This window comes from Triplophysa dalaica, chromosome 1, assembly GCF_015846415.1.
Source record: "Triplophysa dalaica isolate WHDGS20190420 chromosome 1, ASM1584641v1, whole genome shotgun sequence".
Classification (NCBI taxonomy): Eukaryota; Metazoa; Chordata; class Actinopteri; order Cypriniformes; family Nemacheilidae; genus Triplophysa; species Triplophysa dalaica.
Genome location: NC_079542.1, coordinates 12,920,885 through 12,944,666, shown reverse-complemented (window position 1 = coordinate 12,944,666; position 23,782 = coordinate 12,920,885). Strand labels below are relative to the sequence as shown.

The 23,782-nt window shown below is 36.7% G+C and overlaps 1 long non-coding RNA gene across 1 annotated transcript; it reads left to right on the top strand.

Moving 5' to 3' along the window:
* The first annotated feature begins 11,493 nt into the window (after window positions 1–11,493).
* LOC130426497 (uncharacterized) lies at window positions 11,494–12,616 on the top strand. Its single transcript, XR_008907186.1, has 2 exons — window positions 11,494–12,318; window positions 12,436–12,616. It is a non-coding gene; the product is annotated as an uncharacterized LOC130426497 (long non-coding RNA).
* The last annotated feature ends 11,166 nt before the right edge of the window (window positions 12,617–23,782 follow it).

Sequence of the window (23,782 nt, the reverse complement as noted above, 5' to 3'; positions counted from 1 at the left end):
GAACTCAATCCAAATGTCTCCTCAAACTAGGTAAAACCATGAAATAAACGCAAACATACTCATACGGTCCTTGAGAATGGAATTTTCCTTTTTTCTGAACATTTCCCATAAACAACGCAAGTTTCTCTGATTTGTTTTCGTCTGAGTATCAGTAACCCACTGCGCCCATTAAATCAGGGATGAGCAACTTTCATAATGATGAGGGCCAGCATTTTTTCTCCTTAATACAAGAGGGCCAGATAACTGTATTAATCCAGAGACACGTTTTATATACTTTTTATTGATGGAACTCAATATACAATGAATTTGATGAGTTTAAATATGAAACTTGTGCAGTTATGCTCAATGTTGCATCTTGCATTTCCACAAAGGTACTAAGACCCTGTTTTTGATTAGTGGCCAAGAGAACATTCTTATACTACCCTCAGAGAACAGTTAAAAGTGCTATATAAAACAGTTATTAACTGGGAAAAAGGGAGTTATTAAATCCCTTTAAAAATAAATTAAAATAGCAATAAAATACTGAATATAAGAGCAATTCAGTGCATGCATTTCTACAAACACATTCATTTATAGATAATTTCTGACAATGTCCCTAATGGCAAATAGTCTCAATGAGATACCTGTGGCCTCTCCTGCTGGTGCACAATTGAATCAATATCAATCTGAAAGTTTGTACAGCCAACCTGCAGTAGCTGAAAGAGATGGTCATCTGTTTCTGTCTTTTGTTTGATGTGCTTCATTGTTGAGAAGCTTCTTTCACAGATGTAATTGCTGCCAAACATACTTAGCATAAACAGTGCAAAATCTCTGAGGAGTGGAAAACGGGATTCAGGTAGCAGTTTCCAAAATTCAAGTTCTCTTTCATTGTGCCTTGTCTGGAAGAAGGGGTCGGACTGAAGTTTGCATAGTTCTTGCTGCATCTCCCCAGGCTGCTCAATGACAGCTGCGTTCAGACAGTCTGCAAAGAGGTCTATGCGAGTCTGCATGACGTGAAAGTCCTGGAAGCGAATTCTGAATTGCTCTTGTAGACTTTCAATGTCTTTTTTGTACTTTGCAAAAAACAACTCACATTCGGGAGCATCTTTACACATCTCCTCGCAGGCAGGGAAGTGTGTCAAATTTACCGGATCAGACGAAAATCCGTTATGAAAAGGATGAGTTTAAGCTGGAATGCATTCAAATGACCATAGAGATCTGAAACAGCATGAGACCGTCCTTGTTACTGTGTGTTTGATTATTCAAATGCGCAGTCTTATATGGGAGGAGCGCAAGATCGCAAAGAAATTCTGGATCCCGTAGTTTGTTGCAGTAAGCATTAGAGTCTGATTTGAAAGTGTCCTCCAGAAACACACAGATTTCCGTCCGCAGCGCAAAGAATCTTTCAAGACACTTTCCACGACTCATCCATCTGATGTCAGGGTGCATCAGTAAATCCCCAATAGTAGCACTGATTTCATCCAAAAAGGCCGTAAACTTCCTGTGATTGAGTGCCCTGTTTCCGCCTCGAATAAGATTAGTGACTTTTGTTACTACATTCATGACGTGACTGAAGTCAAGAATCTTCACACAAAGGGCCTCCTATAACAAAGAACATTTTATTACTGACCATGACACAATGTTTCATTTCATTTAATGCACTATGAAAAAAACGACTAACAGTGGAGTGCTGGACAGTTAACAGCATTTTTCTGAAGAAACCCAGCGAATCCAGATTTTTTTTCCTTGCCTTGCTGGTGCTCAATCAGCAACACCAGCTGTAAAAATATCCCCTCCCTATGTAAGTCCATGTTATGATACCAACTTTAACAGCTCCTCTTCTACATCAAATTTCTAAGTAATCGTTCTTGCAAAGATTAGGAGCTTTCAGTTTTTCTTGGATTTGACACTGTATGTCAGAAATTCTACGTGTTACCGTTTGGCAAGACAAAGTTCTTGGCCATTTTATCATCTTCAAATGCTTTGGCCGTCTCAATCGTGCACTGTTTTACAGTTTCACACTCTGATAAAGGCTATTCGCTTCCGCAAGCACCAGTGAGACCGCATAAGATGCCTTTAGATTCTTGAACTGGCATGCATTTAGTGAAAAGGTTTTACCTACGATGTATTTTACCTTTTAAATCTAAGATGATAGAAGTAGTTAACATAATAAATTACGCGAGCGCTTTTGCTCTTCTTGATCAACCAGTGTTACGCAACGTCTCGTCGCGACTCAACAAAGACATTCTAAACACGAAATTTGTTGCCTCTAGTTGGAAAATTATTACTGATTATTAGGATTTAATAAGCTGCGCTCGTGTCTGCATTTGCATTGTGGTTACATGAGGCATTTCAGGCAGGTCTGGGTGAGCATTTGCTTTTAGGTAGAATGCATCTTTTATTCCGACGCTTTAATTTTTGCAATTTGAAGTGTCTAATACATGCATGGGCAACTTATAGTACATCATAGTCATAGAAAAACACTTATTCGCACCATATGACCCCTTTAATAAAATACATATCAAACACTTTAGAAGCGTTCAGAAGTAAAAACGGAATCATTCACAATACAATCTCGGACATACAGTTACCAAATCAGGTTTTGATTTCATGTTGAACTAAAGCATAAACATCACTGCCTGCATTGCATAAAAAAACATAAGTCTGTCTTGACACATTTAGGCAAGTAGAAATTAGAGTACCATCGAAAGCATTTCCTTTGTGTTTTCATGTAGAACTGTGCTTCTTTTACTACCTGAGCCTCATGGAAAACAATACATCACAGAAATAGCCATCACCCTCAGTCTTCATTTAATAAGCTATGCGCTTCAGATAAAGATGATTCATCCAAAACAAATGGATTGATAAGGTGGAGGTGGGAAGCTGCGAGATAGTATGAGTCTGTTCACAGAGGCAGGAGTTTGGCACAGGCAACAGATAACAGCGTGAGTAATTCTCACTAATGCTGGCCATATCAACTGCCAAAAGAGTCCTAAGGCTGAAAGTGAGTGTAGCGAGAACGGACGCAAGGCCCTGTATCGATACCTCGAGAGAAACAGAGATGCTAACAGGATTTTTATTATTAATCGTTGACTTCCTGTCTCTAAATCCTAACTCCTATGAACAGTTACAGTGCAGAATTAAATCCACCATTGTAAGTCCCTCAGAAAAAAATATTTAATTTAGGCAACTGATCTTTGCAGAGGGGCAAATCTGCCGTAGTGTAACGGCGTGTATATTTGCTTGGAAAATTAATTAATGTTCATTTGAGGCATAATTGAATCACAGATTTTTTTGAATTGCCATTTATCACACACAGCATTATTAGTGAAGTGGCAGTTGTGATTTATTGTGACCCTCTCCTCAATAATCAATTATTGAAAAGATCATTGAATCCTCTTTTCACTGTTAATCTATCTGCAAGACACCCCCACACAGTGACGTGAAAATGAAATGCATATTTTCTTAAGTTAACCATTTGACGCGTATACGACGACACCGGTGTGATAAGAACATTCGGCGCTTTGGCTGGCAGACTTACTCAATCCTCTCACATATCACAACTACACAGTGCTTTCAATCACATAATGTTTATTTTAGGCTTCAAACATTTAAATTCACATGCTGTCAATGCGACACAAACAAACACGAGAGCGCCGCTTATAACAGTATGCTCAACTAACGAGATCATTATAAAAGTGTTTAAACAACAAAACGCATTCATATACACATATTTGACAATTGGAATACCAGATATTTCATATCATAGTTAACAAGTTTGTGAATATTTTGAATAAAAACGAAAAATGATGTAAAGGCAATAGGCCTACATCAGTCATGCGCAACGTTTTGCAGCGGTTTCCGGGTTGAACGACATGTTTCCTGGAGACGGTTTGCAACGGTGTGCAACAGGGTTTGAGTTTTCTCTTGTTTGGTATGTGTGTCAAGAAAAGCTCACGCCAGGGAGTCATTCTGAAAATGTTAAACTTACGTGTGAAAGGGTTTTAATACAAAAATGATGAGCTATTGTTGATTACTTACAATATTTGTTCATTTTAATTATTTGGGTAAAAAACATTCGGACTGTCAACCAAACCGCATTCCCCAAACAGGCACTGACTCTAGTGACCCCACCCTAGCACCCTGTGAGACGCTTGCCGCGCATAATTATCAAAAAAAGAGTCCTTGACTGAACCTTGCTAGCTATAGAATCATGAAAGCTGCTGCATCATTGCTGCCCAGATCAGATGCGTTTGACCAGCTGGAAACAATACAGGTACCGAGAAAGCAATATAGACTTGGTGTTGAAGGTCCCGAACTTAAGGTGTTTGTGCAACTGCTCAAACGAAAGTTGAATGCCAGTCACCTGTACCCATCCTCAATATAAGTCTTAGACTCGTGTGATAAAGACGTTTTCCCAAACGTGAACAGTTTATTACGCGTTTTTATCACACTGCCTGTTACAAGCTGTTCCGTGGAGCGCTTATTTTCATCAGTAAATCGAATCAAAACCAGCAACAGAGCAACTATGCTCACTGAAAGACTAAATAGCATCTCATTGCTGATGTTTGAACGAGAGCTCACAGAATCACTGGACCCAGATGACATAATTGACGCATTCAAGGTCAGGCCACTCCGTTTCCCCCTTTGAGGCATTATTAACGGTACTGTTCATGTGTTATGGCATTGCCGTTGTTGTTGCTGAATGTAATCAATAGTCATATTTGATCATTTATATAAATATAAACTGTATAGTTTTGTATGTATATGTGGCGAGTTTAGTTTTACACATCAGCACAGCGTATTCTGTAACGTTACATGCAGAGTTGTTTTTTTTGCACTTGAATCTGTTAATAAATGTGGCACACCCAGTTTTTCAAATGCACACACAGAGTCTCTGTTCTGGCTATGCCACTGCCCCCCACATTCAAAGATTACCACAGTGAAGGAAGAAATCCAGCATTTTTCTTTTGAGGGTGGCGTCTCAAAATCTGTAGTGTTCTGTGTAATGTCTCTATTATCCAAACAACTGCAACAAAAGTATAGCCGTGTGTCAGATTTTGCATCAATGTACATAGCCGTGTGAACGTGTTTTGAGCTGTGATATACAGGTGCTGGTCATATAATTAGAATATCATCAAATTATTTCACTTATTCCATTCAAAAAGTGAAACATGTACAATGTATACATTCATTTCACACAGACTGATATATTTCAACTGTTTATTTCGTTTAATTTTGATGATTATAACTGACAACTAATGAAAAATCCAAATTCAGTATCTCAGAAATTCAGAATATTGTGAAAAGGTTCAATGTTGAAGACACCGGGTGCCACACTCTAATCAGCTTATTAACGCAAAACACCTGCAAAGGCCTTTAAATGGTCCCTAAGTGTAGTTCTGTAGGCTACACAATCATGGGGAAGTCTGCTGACTTGACAGTTGTCCAAAAGACGACCATTGACACCTTGCACAAGGAGGGCGAGACACAAAAGGTCATTGCAAAAGAGGCTGGCTGTTCACAGAGCTCATAGAGAGGCGAAGGTGTGACAGATTGAAAAAGGAACATGTGTATTTTAAAAACGCATAAGTCTGTGTACAATGAAATATATAGTTATATTATATATTAAATATATATTTGCTATTTTGAATATGTAGAAAAGTATTTAAATATAAATATGTTGTAAATGGTTATTCTGAGTTTATCCGTGATCAGTTAATTGGCACGATATGTTGGACGATCGAAGCTCTGGTCTGCGTGAACACTAGGGGGAGAGCTCGCGAGATTTCTCCATTCTACATAAAGCTTGCAGTGGAGAAACAGTGATTGCGAGTTTTCTGTCATTTAATTATCTTCCCCTTTTCAGGTATGAAGTATAATAATCAGTCAATACTTTGAAAGTTTGTTAGGCCTATATAATGTGGTGCGAAGCTCGAGTATGTTCAATATTTCAGAGATCTGTGTATTTAAGGTGTAATCTTGTTTATTAAGTGTTGATTTGGTAACAAAGGTGCATGTATACAGTATGAAAGGTGAATTGAGAATTTAAGATGCTGAAATAGTGAATTTACGTGCTTATGATTGATTTGTCATATAGTTAATACTCATTTATAACTAAAAAGAGAAATATGTAAAAGAGTTGATTCTCAGGTAACTGTAAATGCCTAATGTTTAAATCTTAAATGCTTTATTGTATTTTTTTGTATACTTGTTATAGAGTATGGTTTTCAAATAGCTTATTATAAACAAGTGTACTCATTTATTTAAATGTGTACTGTAAAAATTGTTGAATGTATGTTGAGAAAGATGTCAATGAGGTTGATTTAAAAAAGAACTGTTTAATGTCCATTATTACGAAAGTTTCTACATAAAGCTTGCAGTGGAGAAACAGCGATTGCGAGTTTTCTGTCATTTAATCATCTTCCCCTTTTCAGGGGTACAACAAAGGGAAGGAAAAGATGTGGTAGAAAAAAGTGTACAAGCAATCGTGATAATCACACCGTGGAGAGGATTGTGAAACATAACCTGTATGTTTTCCTGTAGCTCAGTGGTAAGAGCATTGCATTAACAACGCAAGGTTGTGGGTTCGATCCCAGGGGATTGCAAATACCTATGTATAGGATAAAGCAATGTAAGTCACTTTGGATAAAAGCGTCTGCCAAATGCCTAAATGTCAATGTAAATGTAAATAACCCATTGAAAAATTTGGGGGAGATTCACAAACAGCGGACTGCAGCTGGAGTCAGTGCTTCAAGAACCACTACGCACAGATGTATGCAAGACATGGGTTTCAGCTCTCGCATTCCTTGTGTCAAGCCACTCTTGAACAACAGACCGCGTCACAAGCGTCTCGCCTGGGCTAAAGACAAAAAGGCTGCTGAGTGGTCCAAAGTTATGTTCTCTGATGAAAGTAAATTTAGCATTTCCTTTGGAAATCAGGGTCCCAGAGTCTGGAGGAAGAGAGGAGAGGCAGAGAATCAACGTTGCTTGAGGTCCAGTGTAAAGTTTCCACAGTCAGTGATCTTTATGTAGATGCAGATTTTATTTTCCAGCAGGACTTGGCACCTGCACACAGTGCCAGAGCTACCAGTACCTGGTTTAAGGACCATGGTATCCCTGTTGTTAATTGGCGTGCAAATTCGCCTGACCATAGAAAATCTATGGGGTATTGTGAGTAGAAGAGCTGAAGGCCACTATCAGAGCAACCTGCGCTCTCATAACACCTGAGTAGTTCCACAGACTGATCGACTCCATGCCACGCCGTATTACTTCAGTAATTCAGGCAAAAGGAGCCCCAACTAAGTATTGAGTGCTGTACATGCTCATACTTTTCATGTTCATACTTTTTTAGATGGCCAAGATTTCTAAGAATCCTTTCTTTGTATTGGTCTTAAGTAATATTCTAATTTTCTGAGATACTGAATTTGGGGTTTTCATTAGTTGTCAGTTATAATCATCAACATTAAAAGAAATAAACACTTGAAATATATCAGTCTGTGTGGAATGAATGTATACATTATACAAGTTTCACTTTTTGAATGGAATTAGTGAAATAAATCAACTTTTTGATGATATTCTAATTATATGACCAGTACCTGTATATCTTTATTTGACAGGGCAGAACTTATGACTGTACCATGGGCGAGCCACTTAAATCTTATGTTAATCAATAACGGAGGCAAATATGAGTTGCTGCCGAGAATAACGAATTAAAATTAAAAAACGTCTATTCATCACTGCATTGTCATTACTTTCATTAGCCACTTTCACTCATGAAACCTGTTAAATTGCAGTAAAATGCAATTATTTCTATAATATATGGTATATGGTCAAAATTGCAAAATTACAAAATCGTTCGGACAACAGGTCTGCTAATTTTATGTAAATAGAAAATAACAACACAACTACATTTAATAAATTGTTACATTGACAGAAAAGGCAGAGTGTTCTCTGCTGTTTCAAAATAAATAAAATAACATAAATATAATGTATTTGTGACCTGCATCTCATGCTCAAGCCAAAACTTCATTCTTGATTAGGCCTATATAAACATTAAATTCAAAATTTCATGTAAGGTAAAGGTTATTAACATTTCTGAGAGTAAAAATGCACATGCCCACATTGGGGTTTTACTCCCAAAGCCACAGAGCAATAATTTTTCTTATTGTGACCAGGGATCTTAAGGCTTGGCCAAAGGGATTGCCATGGCAGCAGGTAATATCTTTCCATCTCTAAGGATAGACTGTCCTCAATGATAAGATCAATTTGTAATTTTGGCATCGACTACCAAAAAGACATCTAATTAAATGTGCTGTAAAATTATTAATTTCTTTAAAATATAGCCGTTGTTTAACCCTTGTTCCATCTCTTGTTCACCATATTATACTTGGAATGGCATATTACCAACACATTTTATTTTTCAATTTACTGTGCACAGTTTACAGATGATGTGTGTAAATACAAAGAGTGACCTATCACATGTACCAAAGTTTTAGTATTTAAAAGAAAATAAGCATATATCTAAGGTGTGACACGAAAAGAGTCAAATAAGAGTCAATTAAAAATATGTAAACAAGTGATATATATATATGCTGATCTCTCCCAAATTATGATAATTTAAAGACATTTCGGTATTGCTTGACAAAGGCTTTGAATAAAAATTAGGAGTCTATCGCTGATCTACAGTCATCAATAAATTACTTTTCAATTAAAGCGTTTTTTTTTAATCATTCTAAAATAGATTTCCGAGCTGTTCACACAACATTCACAACGTTCTTATATTGTATTTGTGGTTAGGTCTTTGAACACATGATATCAGTTCTGTCATCAGTACAAACTTTCTTCAATGTAGTTAGGTCTTGCTGTGTGCCAGGTTCACAATTGTAAAATTAACACAAGCATTTTTTATTCAAGTATACTGAAACATGTTTTGTCGCTAGAAGTCGAGATTGGATCACTGTGTATATTCAGGTGGACTATTTTAATGACAGGAGCAGAAGGAATCAAGGGAAATCTGGTTATATTTTTTTATTTTTTTATTGACTATTAAATGTAAACTGTAATGTAAAGAGTTAAGCGATTGATACATCGATAAACCTCATTGCTTGAATTGCAAATTCATTGTACAGTACATGTTCCCAGGCTAAAATCTAACCACTTCAACCTCCTTACTTCCAAAACTGCTGTTGCGTCAGTCTGCCAGCATGCACTGGCGATCACAGCACTATCTCAAAATCCACAACCCTGATTGTTTCAACACTTTTGTTATCCAGTGTGGCTTTTGCCTCTCAGCAGCTTTGTGATAACTGTTGCATGTCGTTTTTGCCTCAGAAGGTTCTTTCAACACCATCTATCACATCTGTCTCCCACAGGAACATTCATCCCATGTGTACCCAGCCAAGCTCTCTTATCCAAGAGCTTTAGTCTTAACTGTTTTGCTAGACTGCAATCCTCGTGCGGCCTGCCCTCCCCTGCCATCCAAACCGCCCTGCATTTTCAAGCTGACAAGCTCTGTTGGATCCCAAACTGTGGGGTCAAAAACAGTCAGATATGCCTCCAAGTTCAGATGCAGAGTGAGTTTCAGTGTGGGAGATGCAGAGGTGAAATAAGTTAACTTGTTATTTGCAAGATGTGTTGCTGGGAAAGCAGTGTCTACTACTAAAACAAGGATTATGTTTTAGTCAGCGGGCGTATCTTGCTAACTATTGATTTGTTGAAGTGTCTTCAGTACATTAATGTGATTTATACACAAAGACATTTTGGACCTTCCGTTAGAATCCTTCTTCATGGAGATCATGGAGCTTTAAATCATGTTATTATATAGTGTGTAAGTACTTTTTCTATTTTTAATCAAATATCATTGTTTTGTCTGTGAAATGAGTGACTTGAGTTTAAAACAATCCTGTCACATTGTTAATTCCCAGTTAATTTCTATTTCACATTCAGACAAAGTGTTGGCAGGGCACCAAATAAATATATTTTCTGCATGTCAAGGAAAGCCAGTACTTAAGATTTTTTTCCCTCTGGTGACATGGTGTCAGGAAATGTAAAACTGAACAGTGTGTCCCTTAATAAATGCGTATATATACCATTTACTAAGAAGCTCTCTTTCACTAGGTCTGGGCATTCAGGGCATCCTTTTCAAGTCTTGAGAAGGGGGTTGGTGGAGTTGAAAACACTGTCACATGTAGCCTGTTCACACATATGCACAGGTATTTGATGGTAGGTCTGCTATCTCACAGAATCTTTCCCCACCTTCCACTTTCTTACATGTGGCCAAGTATAGACTTGTCATCACTGTGCTATAAAGTGATCAACACATGTACTCCCTGAAAGGTTATACAATTTAAAACACTTTACCATGAAATCTGTGGGTGGATGATGTTGACGTGTGACAAGGTTCTTTCAACCAGCCTACTAACGTCACTCTGCTTTCTGTTGACCTTCAGTAAAAGGGGGCGAAAAGTGTCATGCTTATTTTATGCGAAGATGTTGAAAGCCTTTAAGTGTTATTCGCTCTTATAGATGGCTTACCCTTGAGTCCAAGTGAGGACATCGGGCTCTCCCCTGCTGTGGACAAAATCAGCACCCTCTGCCAAAGTGAAGTCTGACACTTCTCTTGACAATCAGGGATGGATGCAGTTTGTGTAAACCGTCTCTCAAATTGGCCACATAAGTCATCAGGCACCAAGTGGAAATATAGAGGACTCAGTGTTGCTGCACCGATATGTAGCGCGTGAGGCTCACACAAAAGCCCACATTTCTGTTTCAGGAAAATATCATTTAAAACAGTTTGCTGACCTCATCAGAATCAGCCTCAGTCTGGGTTTTCAAGACGCTCATGCTGACCTGAGGAATAAACATTGAACAAAATTGAATGAAGTTTAAACAAACATCATAGTGTGTTTTATGTAGCCTACTTTTGATGGGAACATTTTTCAAAATTCATCAATGTATTTCTATTAAATATTATAATGTAGATATTGTAGATATTATGATTTGGATATTGTTCTGCTATTTAAATATTATCATTCTTTTATACTACCGCCAACATTCTTCTACCCCACTATTTCTATCTTAACATGCCAGACAACTTTTCTGTTGGCACTGCAATTTAAAGTGCTATGGGACACACTATTTTTCATGAATGAGTTTCCTATAGGGTTACATGGTGTACCGCTGCTACGGTAGCATTGCAATGCTAAAACTTCAAATTTCCTGCATTCCCGCTCTATATTTTTCAATGTTGGTACACTCTAAAAAATGCTGGGTTATTTGTTTAACCCAACAGCTGGGTTGAGCCTGTTGGGTCATTTTGTTGGGTTATTTTCTTAGTGTTGGGTCATTTTTTGAGTAACCCAAACGCTGGGTTACCAGTCTGGTCCAATTGAGTGACAGTTGAGAGAGTAAACCCCTCCCACTCCTCTACGCATCAGACAAACTTTACCTTCGCGGGCATTTTGATCCACTTCATCTCGGAAAGCTCTTATTCGGAGAATAAAAGGTATGTTTTACGAGTTTTTAATGTATAAAACTATTACTGTAAAAAAAATGCAAAAGTATGCAAAATTCGGCTGTTCGCATTAGGTTTGAAAGTAACGTTACAATCTAGCTTCGTTAGCTTTGTATAGCTAGTCTGTAACGTTATGCCCACGTTGTTCTAATTTACAGCTTTTTAATCATTTAAACTTCCTTTTTGGTGAACATTTCCTCTGAAATGTGTGACTTGTGTGAGGAATTTAGTTCAGTAACTTACGCAACTTGATATTAGTTTAAGGTCGACACGAGAGCGTCGTGTCAAAAGCAAACATCCAGCTCATTTTTTTTATAAATACCGCTAATGTTCGGTGACGGAACTTAGATTTAAGAGTCTTTTAGACGAGAATGTTGTTGTTAAGAACACAAATACGTGATTTATATATAAACATAACGCCTCTTTGAGATTTTGTTAAGACGCTGTCGGAGGTGTGAGCTTCAGGCTGTCAGCGGTCGTGTCTCCGTGGAGAGCAGCTCTATTTCGGCCATTGCTTCGGGAATAGCCGCTGGCTCTTATAACGTTAGTGACTAACAATGCGATATAGTTAATTTTGGGTATATGAGACGAACAATTGTTGCTCTTTTTAGACTTATACTTATTCCCGAGTGTGTCGAATTAGTGAAGGGTTGTTTTAACGTTTATAATATTATTTTTTAAGACTGTATTTCGCTTTCTGTACTAGATCCCACTCTTCTTTTTTCCCCCACTGACAGCGTGCAGAATAACAGCTAATATTAATGGATCATTCTATTCAAGAGAATGTCAACTGGAACTTGGATGTTTTCATAACAGGCTTAAAGGTAAACATTATTTAGGTAAAATGTTAATGTACTTCTTTATATGTTTATTATAATCCATTGTGCTCTGGATAGGCCAGTTTCCTTACATTCTTCTCTTGTCTCTTTTTCTCTTTATAGATGAACAAATTGATAAAGAAACCCTCCTGCTGGACATCCAATTCCAAAAGTGCACGCCACACTGTTGTCTACAACTCCCAGGAAAAGAATCCTCTTTAGTAAGACTGCTCCGTGGATATTTTAGGTTAAGCAGTGCTGAAACCGAACGAACTAACACTATTTAAAATGTTTTGTGAGTTTATATGAAGAGGAAAGTTACGGTGTCCCTTTTTCACATCCATAACGCTTGTTTATTTCTTTTTTTATAGAAAACTTGTGCATAGACTTATATTTTAACATATAAATGCGGTTCTATTAACAAGGGTTTAGTAAAATACTTTTTATAGTGTTTTGAAGTGTTAAGTTGTCTAACTATTTATATTTACTTGTGCCACTTTAATAACCTTGTTAAATGTATATGTTAAAATCTAAACTAATGTAATTTATTGAAATTAATTTTCTTTAAATATGTATAAACATACATTTCATCAAAGTGTTTTATATGCCATTTTATTGTTCATTGAGCATAACATATTGCATGTTTTTATGAATTCCTTTTGTCTTGCATTTTGATCCTTAATAAAACTATTGATTCTTACTGATGCCTCGAGTATTTCTCTGTGATTTTGTTATTATTATTTTTAAACATTTCGGGTTTGTTTTAAACCATCAATGTAATTTTTAAGCAAAAGTTGATTTAAATAAAACAACCCAGCATGTTGGGTCAAAGATTTAACCCAACTGGCTGGGTTAAAATAACCCAACGCTGGGTTTTTCCATATTTGACCCAATGTTGGGTTACCAAAATAACCCAAATTGGGTTGTTTTAACCCAGCCTTTTTTTAGAGTGTATGGTAGTGCCATAATTAATGTTGCATAAATCTGCCTTTTTACATTTTCTCTCCTAAACAAATCCGAATTTTGAACAAGTCGGTTGAGATAATGATTCAGTGGGTCATTGATTAAGACACTTTAGCAAGAATTGGATAAATGATGAGTCTTATCATAGTAAATATTCCCCTTTTTGGATAAACTTTCATGTTAATATGTCGCTTACACAGTAAACATTTGCTAAGGTTTTGCAGCAGGTTTGCCAGTAATTTACTTTACATTTAATTACTTTCTTATTAATACTGTTTTCAATTTGAGTTAAACGTAACTTTTACCAAAATTAAAAAACTTTTACTTGAGATTCAAAATGAGCAAGAAGAGACTGGCATTAGCAAAGCAACCATTCAAAAAATGAAATTCTTCCTAAGCATTTTGTCTTGTTTTTTAGTAAAAATATTTGAAACTTCTTAAATTACGACACATTTACATAACAAGAAACGTAACCTAAGATATTTAAGGCATTTTCCAAATGGCATTTATGCACCCTTGAAGAGCCCATCGCAAAGTGAATGTCATTTGTAGGGATGTTCCAAATGAAAATGAACACCTGAATCACATACACAAGAGATGGTAATGCCCTACACCCTTCAAAGAGTTAACTTCATGGGCTCAGCCCTTCAAAGGGAGTAGGGCATAGGGATGCTCACTTCCGTTTGGAAAATGCCCTTAGTCTTGTTTCATGAAACTTTATGGTTAAAACAAAATTGTAAATTAAATCTACAGTAGCTTACTTACAAACCTGCTGCATAACTACAGGAAAGTTTTCATTGCAGCTGAAGATTGTTTAAGGAAGAACTTTCAGATTCTGTAACACTGCAGAATTAAAAACCAAGTAATTGACAATGTAGTAACTGGAGTATCATTGGTTAGTTCAGAAACTCTTATTTTGACAAGTTAACTTTTATCACTTGACAGTTTGTTGGGTTGCACCCAGTTAGTCGTAATGTGTGGCTTTTCATCACAGCATAGTCGTAATTGATTTGGCACATGTTGCTATGCAGCAAAGCCTCTTTAAAAAAATGTTTTCTGTCGGCCACCAAGATGGGCTGTGTGTGGAGGAGGTGCTCCCTGCAGGTTTAATAAGTGAACAAATCCACAAGGGGATTTCCATCAACAACGTCTGATATTGGCATTACTGAAACAAGGGGGTCATTTGCATATTCACTGTCAACAGAAGCGTTACAAGAGCGCGCCACATGAATCAACATAATTAGCCCAGCTCCTGCCTGCTTTTGATATGAAAGATAAAGAAATAACCAAATCATCCACCCTCCTCTCTTGCACTCTCTCTCTTTCTGTTTCACCCCTCACTCATTAGGTCTCTTGCTCTCTTTGTTTGTCTATGTCTGATATGGATGACAGGTGGGCTGTAGTGCTGTTGTTTTCGATCGCAGCTGCATATCCAGTGGAGACACAGGTGTCTGTCCATAATGTAACTCATCCTGGAGCCACAGCAGACAAACCTGTCAAGATGATTCAGTCACAGGCACTCTTAAAAAACATTGAATGTTGCAGATCTTATTATTTTTGCCATTTTACGCACATATTTATGTGCTTCCAAGTGAGCATTTCATCGTAAATTAGAAGTAATAAAGAGTTTTAATGAGAATTTGTATTTTTGGAAACGTCCAAACAGTCTGTATAATTGATTCATTTTGCTGAAACAAAGCATAAAAACAAGCATTTAGTTCTGCATAAAATACTTATTTCTATTCAATATTATAATTTTAATTAATGTTAAGAGCTAGTTATACATACAAATGATGCTGGAAGCCAAAACCAAACAGCAAAGTTAAACAATTTCGTGGCAAATTTCTTTGTGCTTTAAGACTGCTCCAAATTTGAGAATCACGCTCATTCTTTCCACCGTTCCCTGCTGGTAACAGGATGTGCTGATGTTGAGACTTTTGTGTCACAACCAAAGCAGCTAGCACACAGTGAAGAGTATTGACACACCAGACAGGAGCTCTACTGCTGCTACAAGAGCGACAAACACAAAGAAATACAGAGAAAGCGAGAGAAAGGGTGAGATAGAGAGAGAGGGAGAGATTGAGAACGCTAAACAGAGAGGAGGCAAAAGGGAAACGTAAATGACGTCAGGAAGACGAAGAAGAGAAAAGGTCTGACGGCATTTGAGTGCGGTGAAATGGAAAGAGCAAAGAGACAGAATGTCGCAGAACGTGGGTGGGAGTTATATGGATGGTGAGGTGGGTGTTATGGAGAATGATGTGTTATGCAGTGGGTGTTTACCCTTCAAAATTGAATCCACACCCGCCCCTAAATCTGGGAATGGGTTACGAGAAAGAGAGTCTGATACTGAGTGAGTGGAAGTAATTGATTTGTTTTAATAACCTTCACTGATGTGGGTGATGTCTGTATGGCGTCAGTATACAAGTTGTGTTGACTGAAACAAATCTCTTTATTTTTCCTTTTCTCTTTGTCTTGGGTTCTTGTTTTTGCTTTGTGTTTTAACTTCACAAATAACAGGTGTCAACTCTTGTTTGTCCACAACAGTTATTAACAGTCATCAGATTAATAAATCCACCAATACCTCGGGTGACAAAGTGTGGAAAAGAAGGAGACTAGAAAGCTGGGACATAACCCATCACAGGTACAGAAAACCAAAGGCTCCATTAGCCCCTGCTGGTAGATAATGTAACTTCACCATCTGGGACCAAGAATCTTTCTCTATTGCAACTCTAAATAATCTGCATATTCTAGAGAATTGTTTTCTTAGAATTATAATGTATATTTTAAATGACTTTCCAGTGCCTGATTCATTGATGCAGTATGTTATTTTGTACAGTGCAGAACATTGTTCTCTACACGCCTTTTACAAAATTTTACTTGATTTTGTTTAGTTATGGGGAGAAACCTGAAAGCTAAACAAAGATAAAAGTGGTCATCGTCTGAAAAGCAATCGCTTGACAATGATGTTGTGTAATTGAACAGGAATGAATAGAAACGTCTGACTTTTTCTTGGAAATAGATAGATCTTTGTTAGAAATTTAGATGTACATCAGATTTATTTACGCAGTAAGTTTAGTGGATTTGTGTTTTTCATTGTAAACAGGAGAGAATTGTTTTTTGTCTTGAAATCCATTCTCAAGGATTGTGTTGATACAAATAGAAATAGAAACCCATTGTCAGATTATTTTTATATCACTTATCAACGGTTTTGTTTGTCTTGGGAAGCCAAATATGTATATGCAATTAATGTGTAATATAGGCTACATATGTTTTCTAAGTAAACACAGATTTATTTATATACATTAAATCTCATTACAATCACTGTTTATATTAATTTGTGCTTTAATGAGGGCATACATGCATGTTGTTAAAATGACCCTTATATAATGTGTGTCTATAAATATATGTGTCACTGGACATAAAAACCAGTCTTATGGGTACATTTTTCGAAATACATAATCTGGAAGCTGGATAAATAAGCTTTCTATGGATGTATGAGTTGTTAGAATAGGACATTATCTGTCTGAGATACAGCCGTTTAAAATTCTGGAAGCTTAGAGTGCAAAAAAAAACCTAAATATTGAGAGAATTGCCTTTGAAGTTGCTAATCAGGGGCACTGTGGCAGGCCATCCACTCACAAAAATAAAGCTTTTATATATTTAAGGTAGGAAATTTATAAAATATCTTCATGGAACATGATCTTTCCTTAACGTCCTAATGATTTTCGGCATAAAAAATCAATAATTTTGACCCATACAAAATCCAGGGTCACATATATTGTATGTGATATTGTGTTTGCACACTTAGCACATGTGTAGGATAAAACAACATTTTTGTACTTGAGTAGTATGTTTTACTTGATTTCTCTATGTGTAACCCTGGAAACAGTCTTAATGGTAATAGAGAGGTAATTTTCTAAAACTTTAACATCGCCATTTCATAGGAGATTAAATTACTCGTATTTTCTTATTGTGATCCTATAAGAATATTTTTCTGTATGAGAGAGAGCACCATACTCTACACAGACAGGAAAAGCAGAAAGCTTCAATTACCAAATAAGCAACAATAGATGGAAGAAGGTATGGAAACCCCATTGTTCCAGATCCGCATTCTGTTATTAACTAAATTGTAAATCCGCAGAAAAGGTAAGTTTAGTATTTATTTAGAGCAGTGTATTAAACTACTTCATGTGCTGTTGTATATACTGTATTTACTCTCTATGAAGAGTTTTTTTCCACAATGAGATAACTCCATTTTCAAAACTTTTCAAAAATTATGTTTTTTATTATGTTATCATGTTTTTATTGTGTTTTGTTTTGTTGTGTTAGTTAGCTTTATTTTTTAGTTATTATGGCTTAAATCAAAACAAACCAACTTCAGTTTGATTGACATTAATGGGAATGCATGATAAAAACATGATTAGATAAATGCAAAAAAGAGTTATCTCATTTTGTAAATAAACTCTTCATATACTGTACTGTACTGTGCAAAAGTCCTGTGCCACCACCAGCTTTGATGTTTAAGCGTGTTGTTTTAATGACTGTGTTATCTTTCTAGTATCTTTATTAAGATACCAATAGAATAAAATGTAATAGACTGAAATAATTGCATATGGTCATTATGTCATTGCTTAAACATCGTTGCTGAAGGTTTCAGACTTTTGCTGCACGGTACACGCAAATAATTGTACGGGAGTGTGCAAAATGGAGAATTATGAATTAGCAGGAGCACAGTTGATCTCACCAAGTTTATTCAAAGCATTGATTACAAAAGCAGAGGCGAAATGGGGGCACTTTGTAATTTTTCTTGGACAATGGGGGAGAAAGTCAAAAAGGTTGAACCAATGGACTACACAAAGTTTAAAATGGTCCAGTTCCAGGATAGAACTAAAATTTCCTCTAGCTTTGTGTGCAGTATAATGTCAGTAAAAAAGAAATATTTCATGCTGCTGTATGCACTGCCAATAAGGTTGTAATTTATTCATGATTCATTTATGTTTTTTGATTCTAAACAACCAAGGATAAAAGCTTGATCAATGTTCTCTTGTAAGACCATAGCAACCATTAGATGCATTATGTAGCTATATAGTCATTATTTATTGTTAGGAACAAGAAACAAACAACCCTTCTGTCCAGTGTTTTCTGATTCAGACTATAGGTCAAGTTGTTAGAGCATTACAAAACATCACTTTTGCAGTTCGGTTTCAGATTAATTACAGATATTGTTGACTATAATAGTTCATAGTCAAACCCACACAAACAATCTGACAAGTTGATGACTTGTAATTAAGTTACTCAAGTCTTTGTAGACAGGCCAGGGGTAGCATATATTTCACCGAGCATAATAACAGAGATGATTTATGATTGTACAGAATAGAAGATGAAAACGCTGATATATATATCGTACTGTTGGGAGAGTGAGGATGTGCACAGTGCATACACTCTAAAGGTGTCATTTTTCTTCAGATAACGGAATGTGCTTCCAACTTTAAGCAAGGTATTAATAGATTTGAGGCGCTATTACATTTTGTCTTGACACAACCAATAGTGTGTTCATGTCTGACCTGTTTGCTGACAATGGCTATGGGTTTTATTTTTGCTTTTTATATTTGATTCCACTAATGGTTCAGTTCACCTTTTAAAAGGGTTTAAAAAATCATAAGAGATGCTGTCACACTGTTTTTCAAATAGAGAAAGGTCCACAGGCTCTTATATGCTATTCAATGTACACGCAAACTCAGACACTCACGTCTGCGAGAGAGAAATGTTAGACATCCCTCAGGGGCTGAAAGGACAAAACATGGTTTTGAGGCTGGATTGTACATGGTGGCAGCTTTACCTTGGAGACTGTTGACAGTTAATAAGTGAAAGCTGTCCCTGTAAATCCTCAGAGGAAACGACATAAAACACCTAAGAAAATTGAATGTGGCAAAGCTTGAATGAATGTAGTTCTTTTTATTAAACAAAATCAACATAGTTATGTTATAATATTTTGAAATCGCCAATGTTTTATTTTTGGTCTGTATTTATTTTTACATCCACTGCCCTTCTGTGACATTAAAGTGATGGTTCTGTCATTTGCCCAACCTTTTTATAATTTCAAACCTGAATGACTTCTTTCTTCTACAGAACACAAAAGAAGATATTTTGAAGAATGTTGGTAACCGAGCAGTGGCGGGACCCATTCACTTGCATTGGTTTTCATTTTTGGGTAAACTGCCCTTTAAAAGAAGATACAATAATGAAACTATTATGTTTCCCGTAAATCCACTGAACTACATGTGACATGGCTAAAATTAAGTCACAATTCTTACCATAATGTATCTTCCTACTTAAGATAGCTATAGATTATGGTTGTCATTTGTACTAAAAGCCTGCTTTTTTCAGAGATTGAAATAATTTTTCATTTTATTCTGCCTTCTTTGTCTCTAACAATGCACAATCAAAAGCCATTGTTGTAGCTCGCCATACATACTGCATCACCCAAATGCATAGGCATTTGGTCACTATGGGTGAGCCCATCATATGACGCAGTGGACTTTGGAACAGCTGTGCATTTGAACAACTCAATCAGTGTTAGAAGCCAGTTATTGTAAGGTTGAATATAAAATCACTTAAAATGACATGGCCAGCGCAGGAGATTTTGTAAGTACAGGTTACTCGGCAGAGATCAAATCTGAAAGAGCAAGCGAGGAACAGACCCATTTTGTAAATGAGCTCGACCATATCCAATGCTTCCTTGAACTCACTTCTCGAAGAACAGACCGTAAATTTATAAATTTGCACCTTGCAGAGCAAAATAAAAAGGATTGATTGAACCTTTTGAAGCAGAATAAAGGACTAAGGTTATGACTTTTTTACTTGAGCTTTTCCAACGGTACATTCCGCTCTTAAAAAAAGGACATTATAATGTAAGCAGCAGTTAAAATTAGGAGCTAGAGTATAATTTTACATCATGTCCGTCTTGACAATCACAGACCTGATGTAGCATTGGCAGACAAGTACTGATAAGTAATTGTAGATTTATTATCTTTAGAAATCAGTACTGTCTCATGGTGTTTTTGAATTGAAAAACATAGCAGTAGAGTCAAGTCCAAAAAGAGAGACAGAAAGAGATATAATTGGCCCTGACCACCAGTCACATCTTGCCACCTGCTTCCTTGAACTCCCTTCACCTCAGAATAGCACCAGAAAGGCCTGTTGGGGCTGTGTCTCCCTCCTTTTCTCTGAAATCCCCCGTTCCTGTCCCTTCTGAATCCTGTCGTCGCTCCATTGCTTTGATGAATTGACATGACTGAGATTTCTGATATGTTACACCTTCGGGCTCAGCTTTGAAGTTAGTGTTGAGCCTTTGCAACACATCTATTTTCATTTCAATTTACAGCGTGATTCGACAGCAGAGGGGGTCTGAGAAGTGTTTGGGTCTAATATTGGGCCCCAGCTCGACCTCGGAGCGCCCGGGTACCAGGTGAGTTGAAGCAATGTTGCATTAAAGCTCAATAACAAACGTAACTACTGCTAGTGAATCAGGCCAGACAGGGTGGAAGATCGGGAAGTACCCAGACTCTGGCAGTGGAGACTTAATAATTGACAAATAAAGATTCCGTATAATAGATCAATCAAAAGATGTCAGCAGAAATGCAGTTTGCTAATGCTTTGCTTGAAAAGAACAAACCGGATGGCTTCGAAACAGACTGTATTGTTGGCTTTCCTGAAATAAAAAAAGAGACAATCCAGGCCACACATTCAGAAAAAAAGGTACAGAAATACCTCAACAGAGCGCTTTGTCAACGCAAATGTCACGGTTTTCCTGTCTCTCCCCATGTTTCCCCGTAAGACTCCCTTCCCCATCATGCGCCACGCTCCCGCACCTGTCCCGTGTTTATCATCGCACCTGCCCGTCATCATCCTCATCACTGGACATTACTTATACTCACCCTGCTTTCATGTTCACTGTCGAGTCTCAACTATACAATAATCCCGGCTTCAAAACTCCCCTGAACTCCAGAGAGATCAGCTTCTAAACATTAGGATCTCTTCAGTTCCACAGCAAACGTTTGCACTGTAGGCTTTGTAAGCCCTGCAACATCTGTTGTTTCTCTCTCTATTTGATGTCCCTCTCTGTGCGTGTGTGTTAGGTCAATGACTGTGTAAACATAGGACAGAATGAACATGACAGTATGATCAGTGACTGTCTTTAATCATGAAGTGTGCTGAATGACCTTCAATTTAATGAATGTTTTTTTAGTCATGCGTAGTTGTCCCATATGTGATGAAGCACATGAGAGACAGAGCAAAAAGGGAAAGATATAGAAAGTAAAATATCACAGTGACCTGAAAAGAGAATGAGGATTATGGTATACAGTATATGAAACCAATAGAATGTATGCACATTTTACCATGGAAAGATGTCATTCAAATGAATGAATGAATGAAAAGAGGCAAGTTGTTTTTAAAGATTAGTTTAACTCATAATAGTGTGTGTGTCCTTATCATCTTGTCCTCTGGATTATAAACTGTACACCAGCATCAGTTGAACTGTCTTCTCTTTAGACGGTTTCATCTTAACAACATATACAAACGTTACTGCACATGCACACTTTTGTGACCCCAACTGAAATTCCTGTAAACATTTTTTTATAAAGAACATAAGATAAAATTTAACTAATTGTTTATTTAATACAATTGATATACAATAAAATAATAATACAAATTAATATTAAAATAAAGAAAATCAAATATAAATAGTTATATTAATAGACAGTACCCAAACACAAACCGGAACTGGAAGGGTTTGATGAAATGGTTATATACCTGAGAGCATTTGAATTCTGTGTGCGCTTCGACTTTCCATTGAAATCATTTCTGGTTGGCTAGAGATTCTTCTGAAACAGAGGAAAGACATTTTAATCTATGTTTTCATCCAAATACCAATTACATGCATATTCAGTGTGAGAATTGTTCACATTGTAATGCACTTTATGATGAAACTGGCCGTGGGAGCTGTCTGTGGTGCTGAACTATGACTGTAGGAGCTCTTGTTAAAAATTTGAGTTGTGATATTAAAACAGACCTGTGATAATGTGTTTAGTGCCTTGCTAGTGTGTACATAAGTCATTAAAAAATCATTAGTGTGACCCAGAGTCAAATACTTGATACATTTAAAGGTCCAATGTGTATTTTTTTCCAGGATCTATTGACAGAAATGCAATACACGGTTTTCAGAGGTGTTTATATTACATTAGTATGACCTATTTATATGTACATACACCACAAGTCTCCTAAAATGGAATTCATGTTCACTAGATGCTGCTAAATGTCATACACTGGACCTTTAAATGTGGAAGAAACAATGAAGCATTTAGTTTAACTTTAACTCTTGTTAAAAGTTAACTTTATAGTTTTTTTACACACAAGGCATTTTGAAATAGAAATAAATTTTGGACCTCCTGCAGTACTGCAGCAGACCCCCTGTTGAAGACCTCATGCTGTAGAAAACACCCTACAGGACCATTTATAGCAACCATGAGAATGCAACACGCACTTGCGTACTTAGAAATAGAATTCTGGCACATTTTCAAGAAATCTGGATTCGTGCACTTTCATCTTTCAGCTTTAAAAAGTGATCAATCTAAAGTTTTTATCCAAGAGATGCACTCTTATTAGAAAGGTAAAGTCCCCTGTTGAGAATTGTTAGAGGGAACAATTGGTGATAGAAGGTACGAACGAGCAATCTTCCATTAATAGTTCTCAGCTCTAAGGTTTATTATTTCTTCCATAAAATGTATATTTGCCCTTCTGGTTCATGCTTGCAGTCTTCAAACTGTGAAAATGTTAGAACGTTCTGATGGACTGAAGACCAGGTTCAGCAGGGTTTTAGATTGCCTATTGCCTATGCCTATAGCAAACTACTAACTCGTTCAGACTCTTTTCTACTCACTTTTCTCACTCTACTGTATTACTCAATACAGCCATGTACACACACAAAGAGCACAGAGAATAACCCGAGTGAGCCTAATTGAATTCAGGAATAGACAGAGTAGACTTTGTTTCTACACAATCCAGACATATAGAGAAAATTCAAAGGCAGCTTGTGTCTCAACTTGCTTTAATATCACAGACATTTTGTACTTTATTTGCAACCAGCCTTTTGTTCATGAATCTTTGTGGAATATTAACCTTTGAACATAAGGTATAATATAATTATATTTCTTTCTTTACACCTTAGTGCAACTGCTTTTCATTTACAAACAGCTGATGTGGGCTATAACCTTAATATGTTTGTTCACAAGCATTTTTAAGTTGCTTTTATAATGAATTGAGACTGGAAATACCTCAGATATTTTGCTGTGGTTAAGATCCTTCACTCACATAATGTTTGTCTTTATTAAACAGTGTTTTTTTCCAGGAAACATCTGTTTGTGAAGCTTCTGTCCCACCCCCTGTTTCAAAGTTGTTAGAAGCTTTAAAGGCTTGTAAAGGTAGATTGCATTGTGATCAAACACAA